Here is an 11,508-nt window from a genome sequence, read left to right on the forward strand (position 1 = left end):
ACATTACTTCTTGCATATATTCTAAAATGAATTTGCAGCACAAGTCTACTCAGAAATGCAAATTTGCATTTAGCAGCAGTTGCAGGTATGTGGATATGAAATTTAATTTCCATCAGCACCTTTGGGTGCCTTCCTCATGAAGTGATGGTGAGATGAAAAACACCATTTTGGACACGGAAGGAAGAATAATTAGAACATTTCAGTTAAACATCTGGCCATTAAATATCTGAAGACTGGTTTTTTTTTATTCCTGGAACTGAGGGAGACTCATATCCTCTGGGCACACTGATGGACTATATATAGAGAGCTGTCTTATGATAGCTTACTCCAGAAGCACTTGAGAATTCTAACACATCCGATCAGATCCAGTAGGAAACCAGGTAACTTCTTTGCTGTTCATGGGGTTTTACAAGGACTGAAATATCTCTTTCCTATGCATGGTTGTCGATATCAGGCTAACTTCATTTTTCGTGCTCAATATTGCCTAAAATGAAATGTTGGGAGATGGGGCTAGCCCTAGACATATTGCACTTCAGGCAAACCAGAAAGTGGTACCCCCCAACACAACCACTGCCTCTGGGGCCCCTCAATCTTGGAGGTACCTGTGGTTCTGAGTGCCAGGTTGAGGCTGAATTTGGTCTCTGAATGCGATGTTTCCCATCACACTTTTTATCCAGTATTTGTCAATTATAGCAACTCCACCAAAATCTCATTTCAGTTCTATCCTTCCTGCTCCAAGATGTCTCTGCTGAATAATGGTATCCAGTTGGAGGACTTCTCCAAGCCAGAAGCTGACAGCCTCTCCAGCCTCGACTCCTTCTGTTGTGATTCTCCGTGCTACTACCCACAGAATTTTCCATGTTCTCCAGGGTGCAGCCTCAGAATAGTGTTTATCCCTCGCTTCGGCCAGCGTTGTCCTCCAGGCTATGCCCCAGTTGAAGTGCATATACCCATCTTTGCTAGTGTTGGGCCATGTCCAATTCCGTACCGGCGCATTCGGGGCTGTCTCCCCATCCGTCCAGGTGCGCCATGTCCTCCAGGGTTCCAACCCATCCGGGCATGTGTCCGCAACCAGTTCCCTGGTCCATGCTATCCATGCTAAGCCCAGACACAACATTGATGGAACACCCAGGAAAGAAGATGCAAGATTCCGACCCTTGGCTGAATTAATAGACACAATATTCAGAAATTCTTGGTGCTTGAGTGCCCATTGTTCCACCAATGGGATTTGTGAGAGCTGAGCACTTCTGTTATCAATTCCTATCATGCTTTGACTTCACTCCTTTGGCTTCTCCCTATCTCTGCGTGGTTAATTTCAACAGGCCCTTGTTTCCTGGCCCCACCTGTCATCTTGTATTCCATCCCCTGGAAGTATTTCAGCTGTGTTTGGCTGAAGGTTGCTCACTCCACAAGACTGAAGGGAAGACTGGAGGTCCCCCCTGCTGTCTTTGCCTTAATGCACAAAGCTTTTTGTCTTTGCAATTTCCAGCTCAGAAAACAGGATGTCTGATTATTGCTCTTTCTGTGGTCCATATTGCATTGATCTTCATTTGCAAATGGGCCATTTCCACTGGCTCCTTTCTTTATTTCCGCATTAAAGTCTTTTGAAGATCATAGAACAATGTTGTGTTGTTTTCTTCCTCCCACTGTTCTCATACTCAGAGTAGACCCATTGAAATGTATGCAAGTGGCTAATTTAGTTGCATTGCTTTCAGTAGGTCTGTTAGAGATAAATGAATAGGAATATGGTTGGTCCTTGGCAGTTGATGAAATAGTTGCTGAAACAGGCCTGGGGTTGCTTCATCTCGGAATCCCTGGAGAGATGCTTCCCGTCATTATGGACAACACTGAACTAGGCAAACCTGTGTTGGATAGTCACACTCAATCCTGGAAAAATCAGGATCTTGGCCAGTGTCAGGGAGGGCTGCACTGAGAAGGAAAGGTGGGAACCACCCCTGACCCTGCTCCTGCTCTGAATCTTCCCAGGAGCAGGAGGACAGTATAGATTTGGAACAGTGGTTTGCAGAGGGACATAGTTCAGAAGGCAGAAGCTGGGAAATACTTGATGGGGAACAGCTAGGGGAAGAAACACTGGGAGAGAGAGGGTTAACAGATTCACAGTCTCTGGACAGCATTCCTTCACTCAGCCCAAGGTCAAGAAGAGCTCAGAAAGTCTCGGAACAGAAAGCGCAGAGGGTACAAGCTCAGATTATAAAACATAGGAGGGACGTAGATTAATAGGGACGGAGGGGTGTAACCCTTAACTGGGAGCACTGCTATTCTGGAAAGATGCTTTCTTTTGTCCTCCACTGTGTTTGTTAAGGAAACTAACTGGTAAGAATTCCCTTTCATTTGATCTGCTCATTTCATAGCTGTCAACTTTCAGATTTGAAAATAAGGGATTAACAGCCTTGAAAATAAGGGATCAGCAGCCTCACCTGTCCCAGGGACAGTCTACAGGATATCTAACAATCCGGGATAACAGCGGGAAACAGTGGGAAACAGTGCTGGAATAAGGGAATTTCCCACAAAAAAAGGGAAGGTTGACAGCTATGGCTCATTTACAGCCACGGGAGAGGAAGCCAGTTCCCCAAAGCCTGATAGCCTGTACCCAGAAGTGCACATTTGTTATACCACTAGCTAATGTGTCAAGCTTCCTTAATTTTAGTGACCCCTGGGTATATTGGAGTCATAGTGGCATTATGTTGGGAAATAGTATAGAAGGACAAAATGCAAATCTGTCCCTTTTGACAATCTCGGGGTATCCAGGTGCTGCCTGACCTGTAGCGGCCCTGCAGAAGTCTGTGTACCAACTCCATTTCTCCGAGGAAAGTCCCCAAGGGCCGAAAGAAGTTACTTCTTTAGGCAACTACCGCCACTCGAATTTTGTTTGCTCTAAAATGAAGAGTAGAAGAGATCTCAACAAAGGAGGAACAGCGGCTAAAGATGATGGAATATGCTGAGTGAGCGTATCGGACCAGCACAATAAGAGAACAAGAAGATGGAGTATATAAGGAGGACTGGAAAATGTTTGTAGAATATAGGAAGAATTATTGTAAACAGTTTAAAACATTAGCAGGATTAGAGTAAATCCAGCAGTATAAATGAAACAGAGGTAAAATAAGAGTGGGGGGAATATGGAGTAATTAGAATATGCAGCAGCAATGGACAACTAAAAGGAACCATGGAAGGGGGAAAGGGAAGTTGATGATTAATGCATTTTTGCATTGGTTAATGTAGAAATGTGGAAAATTATGTAACGGGTTACATAAACAAATAAGACTGTGTATAATAAGAATAACAATTTAGAAGAAATTTTTATCATTAACCCTGTAAAATGATAAGTTTACGTTCTCTGCACCTATTTCAAATCCTACTCATGCTTTTAATGGACTATAATATATTCCAGATAGTCCAAATAAGAACCCCAGGTACTTGTGACTTGTCAGCAGGAACCTACTGGTTATATGGAACATGGGCAGGTAAATTTCTTCCTCCATGATAGGATGGATCTGCACACTGGCCTGTGGTTTTCCAGCGGGGTTACATAGATTAACTCCATCCCAGCACAACATGCGGGTAAAAAGGCCCAGTGATGTTGCAAACCAAAGGTCCTGCTCTGAATGAGAGAGTTTCCTCTGTTAAGGAGAGTCTCCTATTACGTATCTTGTTTCTCTCCCTGGGATATTTTATTTTCATCCAGGCGTCATTCCATAATGGGTGCAAGCTAAGCCCTTTTAAGGGAATGGAAAAACATAGTGTTGAGTTTAGAAAATACAGAAAGACAAATATTTGATGGTTGGGTTCAGGGGAGGGGTTGTGGGGGAATAGGATGATGCAGTTTTGGGTTAAGGGCTCTTTTGCCAACCTACTTGGTTCTGATACTGACAACAAAAGAATACAAAGAGTGGAACTCTGTATACTTAAAAAGAGTATACTGTACATTAAATATTTCAATGCAACACGTACTATGAGAATTTACAGAATATATCTATAGATACAAAAACACACAGTACAGTGGTATCTCGGTTTACAGACGCTTCAGGTTACAGACTCCGCTAACCCAGAAATATTACCTCGGGTTAAGAACTTTGCTTCAGGATGAGAACAGAAATTGTGCTCCGGCAGCAGCAGGAGGCCCCATTAGCTAAAGTGGTACCTCAGGTTAAGAACAGTTTCAAGTTAAAAACAGACCTCCATAACAAATTAAGTTCTTAACCCGAGGTACCATTGTATCATAATATTTATATATAAAGTCTTTTCACAAAACTGAAAGACACACTATTCCCTGATTGCTGATTTGAGGTTGGTTGGAAGACTAAGCTTATCTAATTTTAGAGCAGCAGGAAAAGTTACTTTTTTTGCAGCTGAAGGGTAATTCCTGGCAGGCTTCTGGAAGAGCAGCTACAACAATCGCCTGAGGCACAAAATCGCAGGACCTCCAACTTCCCCGCAGAAGTTGCTTTTACAATGGAAGGGTAGCATATGAGGTGGAAAAAACAATCTCTATGGGCTCATCTGCACTATCTCCAAAACTGCTGGCTGGGTGACATGACGAATTATAAAAAGCCAACTTTCTGCTAACTAGCAGTAACATGCTAAGGTTTTCAGAACAGATCACTTGGTGATTTGCCAGGCAGCATGCAATTAAGATATTCAGTGCTTTTTGTTCTGGTGGTATTCAAGAGTACTCAGTACCACAACCTTCCCCCCCCCAAAAAAAAAAAAATTGTTAAAAGTGTGGCACTAGCCCAGGATGGAGAGGCTGTTTTACATGCTACTTAAAATGTGCATGCTCCCAGACAAATTCAGTTTGGGACCCAGATCTGGAATGTGTTCCTCTCCAATTAGATACAGTCAAGGGGACTCTGCACAACCCTGATAATGAGTGAAATTTCTCAGTAATTATTTGCAGACTTTTCAGGTGGAGGTGTTTCCATGACACAACTGAGTCTTCATTTAGGACCCATAAAGGGATGCCCTGTAGTACATCACTAGCCTCATTTCATCAAAGAAACACCTTTAATAAGCTCAATCGTCTCCACAATTATTATTTTCTTTTTCCTTTCCAGTAAAAGGTGTGTGAAGAAGCTGATTCACCTAATGAGATGGCTGCAGAACGTGTCAGTGTAATCAAACAAAACCACCTGTTATAGATCTCTGCTTTTGTTTCTTGCAACTAAACAAAGGATGTTACTTCCCCAAAAGACTGCAAACAGAGGCGAGGGAGTGTCATTTTCTGATCTAGAACCCTTACAGACCTCTTTTTCATTACACATTCAGGATTGTTTCCAGTGGGGTATAGTGGTTAAGAGTGGCAGTCTCGTAATCTGGGGAACCGGGTTTGCGTCTCCGCTCCTCCACATGCAGCTGCTGGGTGACCTTGGGCCAGTCACACTTCTTTGAAGTCTCTCAGCCCCATTCACCTCACAGAGTGTTTGTTGTGGGGGAGGAAGGGAAAGGAGAATGTTAGCCGCTTTGAGACTCCTTCAGGTAGGGTAAAGCAGGATATCAAATCCAAACTCTTCTTCTTCTTCTTCTCCTCCTCCTCCTCCTCCTCCTCCTCCTCCTCCTCCTCCTCTCAAGACCATCCTTGCATTCACAAATGCTCCTGCATTCCAGTTGATCTACACACTCTAAACTTTCAGGATGGTCATATGGCATGAGTAGCAATCTGGGCAAGGTCTGGAGCTTCTAGAAAACACCCTGCAACTTTTCCTACCACAAATGTTCCTCATAAGAATGCAAGCATGTAGGTGAGGATTGACTGACGAGGAAACCGAGGTTGGTGGGGCAGTGTCACAATTGCCCTAATGCACAAGCTGCCTTTGCCAGCGTCTGTTTCCAACAAGAGGTCCTCATGAGCCAGGTAGACCTCTGAAGAGAACAAGGTTTTGAGATGCTGAAACACCTGTTGTGCCTCTGCAGTCCATTGGAATGGCTTCTTGTCCCTCAAGCAATCCATGAGGGGTGTAGTGAGTCTCAAGTACACCGGCACAAACTTGCGGTAACAGTTGGCGAACCCTAAGAAGCTCTGCAGATCTTTCTTCATCTTGGGCGCCTGCCATGCAACGACACTCTGCACCTTAGCGGGATCCATATGTACCCCCTCAGGCGTGATGTGGTACCCCAGGAAACATTGGTACCATTGATATGTGGCACTGACATTTCTTCAACTTGGCATACAGCTGGTGTTCTCGCAACCTCTGCAGCATCTGTCACATGACATACGTGCTGTTCTTCGTTCTCTGAATAAATCAATACATCATTGAAGTAAACCATCACGAAAAAGTCCACCAGGCCTCTGAGTACATAGTTGATGAAGGCTTGGAACGTTACCATCCTTACTGGAATCCAAAGCACATGACCAGATGCTCAAAGCTGACATTTCTGGTGCAAAATGTAGTTTTCTACTCATCTCCCTCTCTGATGTGGATTAAGTTATACACACACACCCCAAATCCAACTTCGTGAAGACCTTCACTGACCTCACTCTTTCCAATAAATCCCCAATCCACGGTAGGTGATAGCTGTTGGGCACCAATATGCGATTGACCTTTCTATAGTCCACACACAGCCTCAACTCTGCCATATATCACTTCTTCACAAACAGTACAAGAGTCCCTTTGAAGTTCTGATGAAACCTCTTGCCAGGTTCTTCTCCAGACACTCCCTAAAAGCCGCCAGCTCTACTTCTGACATAGAACAGAGGTGACTTGTGGGCAATTGCGTGCCTGGCAGGGGGTATATTTTAGTCAGGAGGCCTACGGGGCAGCAACTTGTCTGCTTCTTTCTCACAGAAGACGTCTCTGAAGGGATGGTATTTCCAGGGCAGCTGGCTCTCCTTGCTGATAAGAGGAACCAGCACTCCTGCTCTCAACACCACTGCTACTACCGATGGCCTGTTGCCCAGACAGTAGAGATTACAATATGCTGAAGCAATCACTAGGGATCTCTTCCCCCAAGCAATGACAGGGTCATGCCGGGATAATCAAATCAAGACTTCTTCTTCTTTGGCAATCACTCATAGCCGAGTAAGATTGTCTTCCGCAAACAGGGTTTTAACAATGAATCCGAAAGTGACTGTGGAGGCCAATTCTGGATCTACACGTCCTTCCACAGTGGGGACATTGGCTTCCGGGTGGGAGTTGATCACAGTGTGGATTTGCCAACCGTGTCTTCCTCTTAACACATTTCTCCCTTGCGTCCTGAGTTCGAGTGTCTTCAAAGCCCATGACACCTTTGGTAAAGGCTGTTCTCCAATTGGAGCGCTCGCAGGCACGTGTTTCCCAATTGTTGGTGTTTATACTACATCTTTTTAAAAAATTGCCTTGAGACAGTCTTTAAACATCTTTTGTTGACCACCAGCATTACGCTTTCCATTTTTATGTTCATTATAGAGTAGTTGCTTTGGAAGACGATAATCAGGCATCCGCACAACATGACCAGTCCAAAGAAGTTGATGTTGAAGAATCATTGCTTTGACACTGGTGATCTTTGCTTCTTCCAGTACACTAGCATTATTTTGCCTGTCTTCCCAAGTGATGTGTAAATTTTTTTGGAGACACCATTGATGGAATCTTTCGATGTGTTGGAGACGGCATTTATAAGTGGTTCATGTTTCACAAGCATACAGTAAGTTTAGTAGTACAATAGCTTTGTAAACAAGCATTTTGGTTTCCCTGTGAATGTCCCGGTCCTCAAACACTCTGCACTTCAATCGGGAGAAAGCCGCACTCACAGAGCTCAGGCGACACGTGGCCAACTTTGCCAAGTGCAAGGTAGTTTGCTCTTGATGAGTTGGTCGGTCCAGGGCCAACAGCACAATAGTGTGAGAAACCACCCCAGACACCAGGGGTCTTCCATCAATGGTCTGTACTTCCAAATGATTCGACAGTTTCTGCATGGGCACGCCATGTCCCTTAGCAAATTCTACATCAATAAGATCTGCTGAGGAACCTGAGTTGATGAGGGCTCACAAATGCGTCCTGCTCTAATCTGGGAACTGTAGCATTGCAAACACTTTGAAACCGGGAATAGCTGCTGGTGGCGGAGGCCATGCAACTTGCCCCTCTCCCAGTCCTAGGGCCCTCACAGGAACTGGGGGTGGGCGTTTCCCACCTGCTGCCTTGCTGGGCCTGCCCCCCCCCAACACTTGCTCCAGAAAGAGAATTCACGGGGGCGGGGGTTGGTTGGACAATGCCTGGCAAAGTGATTCGGCTTCCCACAATAGAAGCAAAGCCTTTCTCTGCTTCTCCTATCGTTCTCCTCTTGAGGTGCACAATGGTGCCCATTTGCATTGCCTGTCTGCATAGCCTCTTCTGTCCACTCATTTCTCATTAATAAAAATAATAATTTATTATTTATACCCTGCCCATCTGGCTGGGTTTCCCCAGCCACTCTGGGCGGCTTCCAGCAAAACACTAAAATACAACAACCTATTAAACATTAAAAGCTTCCCTAAACAGGGCTGCCTTTAGATGTCTTCTAAAACTTTGGTAGTTATTTTTCTCTTTGACATCTGGTGGGAGGGTGTTCCACAGGGCGGGTGCCACTACCGAGAAGGCCCTCTGCCTGGTTCCCTGTAACTTGGCTTCTTGCAGCGAGGGAACCGCCAGAAGTCCCTCGGCGCTGGACCTCAGTGTCCGGGCAGAATGATGGAGGTGGAGACACTCCTTCACGTATACTGGACCGAGGCCGTTTAGGGCTTTAAAGGTCAGCACCAACACTTTGAATTGTGCTCGGAAACGTACTCCCATTGTGCTCATTGTGCTCCCAGGCCTTCCCTCTGGAATGAATGGGATTTCAAACGGCCTCGCCTGCGGCCTGATAAAAGGTCTCCTCCTTTTTTTCCTGCAATCACTGGTCGATTCTCAAGGCCGCTTGCATCAACGCATGGGTAGGCAACCTAAGGCCTGGGGGCTGGATCCAGCCCAGTTGCCTTCTAAATCCAGCCTGCAGATGGTCCGGGAATCAGCGTGTTTTTACATGAGTAGAATGTATGCTTTTATTTAAAATGCATCTCTGGGTTATTTGTGGGGCATAAGAATTCGTTCATTTCCCACCCAAAAAATATAGTCAGGCACCCCACAAGGTCTGAGGGACCGGCCCCCTGCTGAAAAAGTTTGCTGACCCCTGCATCAACGCCTCCAGGGAACTGGGGGGGGGTCCATTCTTGCCAACTCATCCAGCAGGGTTTCACTCAGCCCTGCACAGTAAATAGCCATTAAGGCCTCCTTATTCCACGCTAACTCCTGCGACAGCAAACTGAACTCAGTAAAAAATGTCATTGCTGAGTTAGACCCCTGCTTCAGCTTCATAAGTTTTTGTGTATAAGTGGAAGTCTGCCATGGGTCCTGGAACATGGACTCGAGATGAGCCATAAAAATGTCCAACCTCAAAAAACAAGGGTACTGATTAATCTGTAAGGGAGTCACCCATATCAGAAGGTTGATGCAATATAGAGAGGTTGCCTGCCTAAAATCAATAGGTAAGGAGTTCCAAAAGACTGGTGCAGCCACACTCAAGTTCTGCTGGGATCAGAGAGTTTGGATTTGGCATAAGTCCCTCACCGCAGCTGAACTGGAGATATGCTGGCGTAAGTCCTTCACCGCTGCTTCAGTCCACAGAATGCAAATCAGTGTCACTGATACTGGTGTGTGTCCCTCCAAAACGGAGTGTCCTGGGTTCTGTTGGTGAGATTAAGGATGGAGAGACTCACACCTATTCAAAAACACTTCTGTTTAGTTATGTGACCTAAAAATCTGGAGGAATTTGGCTTGCAAAAAAGCTGGTGTTAGTCAACTTCCTCCTAAACAGAGATGGAATATAAACTCAATGCAGGCATACTCATGCTGATATACATTACATTGGTCTTCTATTGTCAGGATTGCTCTCTAAAAGATTGACTCCTTACAGATGTGCAATGAACATTAAAGGGTGCAAATTCTGCAGATCAAAGTGGTCATATGGCCATGTTATGGGGACGAAGTGATTCCTTCAGTAACCTGCTCCCAAGCTGTTCTAGATATACCAACAGTAAAATATGGGACTTGATCCAGTAATGAATCTGCAACCAGCACCAATCTTGCAGGGCAGGAATAATATGCTGACGGGATCTCACTTCTAACAGAAATCATGCTGCAGCTTTCTGCATCAACTGCAGTTTCTGGACCAACCACAACATAAGCTCCATATTGAGTCCCACAACATCAGGCGGTCCGCAGGTTCCTTGGAAGAAAAAACCCATCTCATCAGTTGTTTGAGGAAGTTACATCATATTATTAGTTTCCAGGAACCCTAAGGAGAAATCAGCTAACAGGTACCCTTGGTTTATTATCCTTACCCAGAGACATGTCCTATGGCAGTCACGGGTTCAAGCAGCTGCTTCCTCAGACACCTTTTACTGGAAGAGTATGGAACCACATCTAAGAACAAGGATTTTTAATGACCATAATTACAGCAGTTAGAAATAATTGTGGAGCTGGCTGGGCTTCTCAAAACTTCTCAGATGAGATGATGCGGGTGCTCACCCATGAAGGACACATGTTCAGGGTCCTTCATGGAGACTCATGGGAGAACCTATGTCTGAACCTCTTATGATGTCTCGGGATAGATATGATCACTGAGAAGTCCACAATGCCTCCAATTACCTTCAAAATCCATTTGGAGGTGTGGACTGAGAGGAGCATCCACACTCACCCTACCCACACAGTCTCTGCCCAAACACAACTCACATTTTGCTCTGGGTGAAATTTGGCATCAGATCTATTTGGGGATGATTATAGCAATTCAGAGCCACCTTGCCATTCCACCAAGAATGCCACTAAGGAAAAGGTTTAGGACCCATTTCAAAACTTGTTTGTGGTAAGAAGGTGGGACAGGCTAGTTGATCATCCAAAGACCTCTCTCTCAGGGATGGAGGACCTGTGGGGCCCCTCAGTGGTTGTTGGACTCCAGCTCCCATCAGCCTCGGCCAGCATATCCAATGGACAGGGATGATGGGAATTGTAGTCCAACAACATCTGGTGGGCCGCATGTAACAGATGTATAGTGTCCAGAAGTGATTGTGCCACCCTATGCGGCCTTGGACTGGACAGACCCCATGGTCAGACCCCAAGTGGAGTCCAGACCCTCAAAGTGTCCCTGTTTTCCAGGGACAGTCCCAGATTTACAGAAGCTGTCCCAGTTTCTGATTTGATCCTGGAATATCCTGCTTTTCCTTTCGTTTAGTCGTTCCGTCGTGTCCAACTCTTCTTGACCCCATGGACCAGAGCACGCCAGGCACTCCTGTCTTCCTTGGGACACCCCTCTTTTCATCAGAGAAATGTTGGAGGGTATGGAGTTATGTCACCTCCGAGCCAAGGAGATAAGTAAATATATAACCTTTAGAAAACATCTGAAGGCAGCCCTGTATAAGGAAGTTTCTTAATATTTAATATTTTAATTTTTTTTTGTATTTGTTAGAAGCCACCCATGGTGGCTAGGGCAACCCAGTAAGATGGCTGT

The 11,508-nt window shown here is 45.2% G+C and overlaps 1 long non-coding RNA gene across 1 annotated transcript; it reads left to right on the forward strand.

Moving 5' to 3' along the window:
* Positions 1-329: 329 nt before the first annotated feature.
* LOC310751549 lies at positions 330-1,622 on the forward strand. Its single transcript, XR_014542607.1, has 2 exons — positions 330-380; positions 719-1,622. It is a non-coding gene; the product is annotated as an uncharacterized lncRNA (long non-coding RNA).
* The last annotated feature ends 9,886 nt before the right edge of the window (positions 1,623-11,508 follow it).

Source organism: Podarcis filfolensis (assembly GCF_964270895.1).
Source record: "Podarcis filfolensis genome assembly, chromosome: 16".
NCBI lineage: Eukaryota > Metazoa > Chordata > Lepidosauria > Squamata > Lacertidae > Podarcis > Podarcis filfolensis.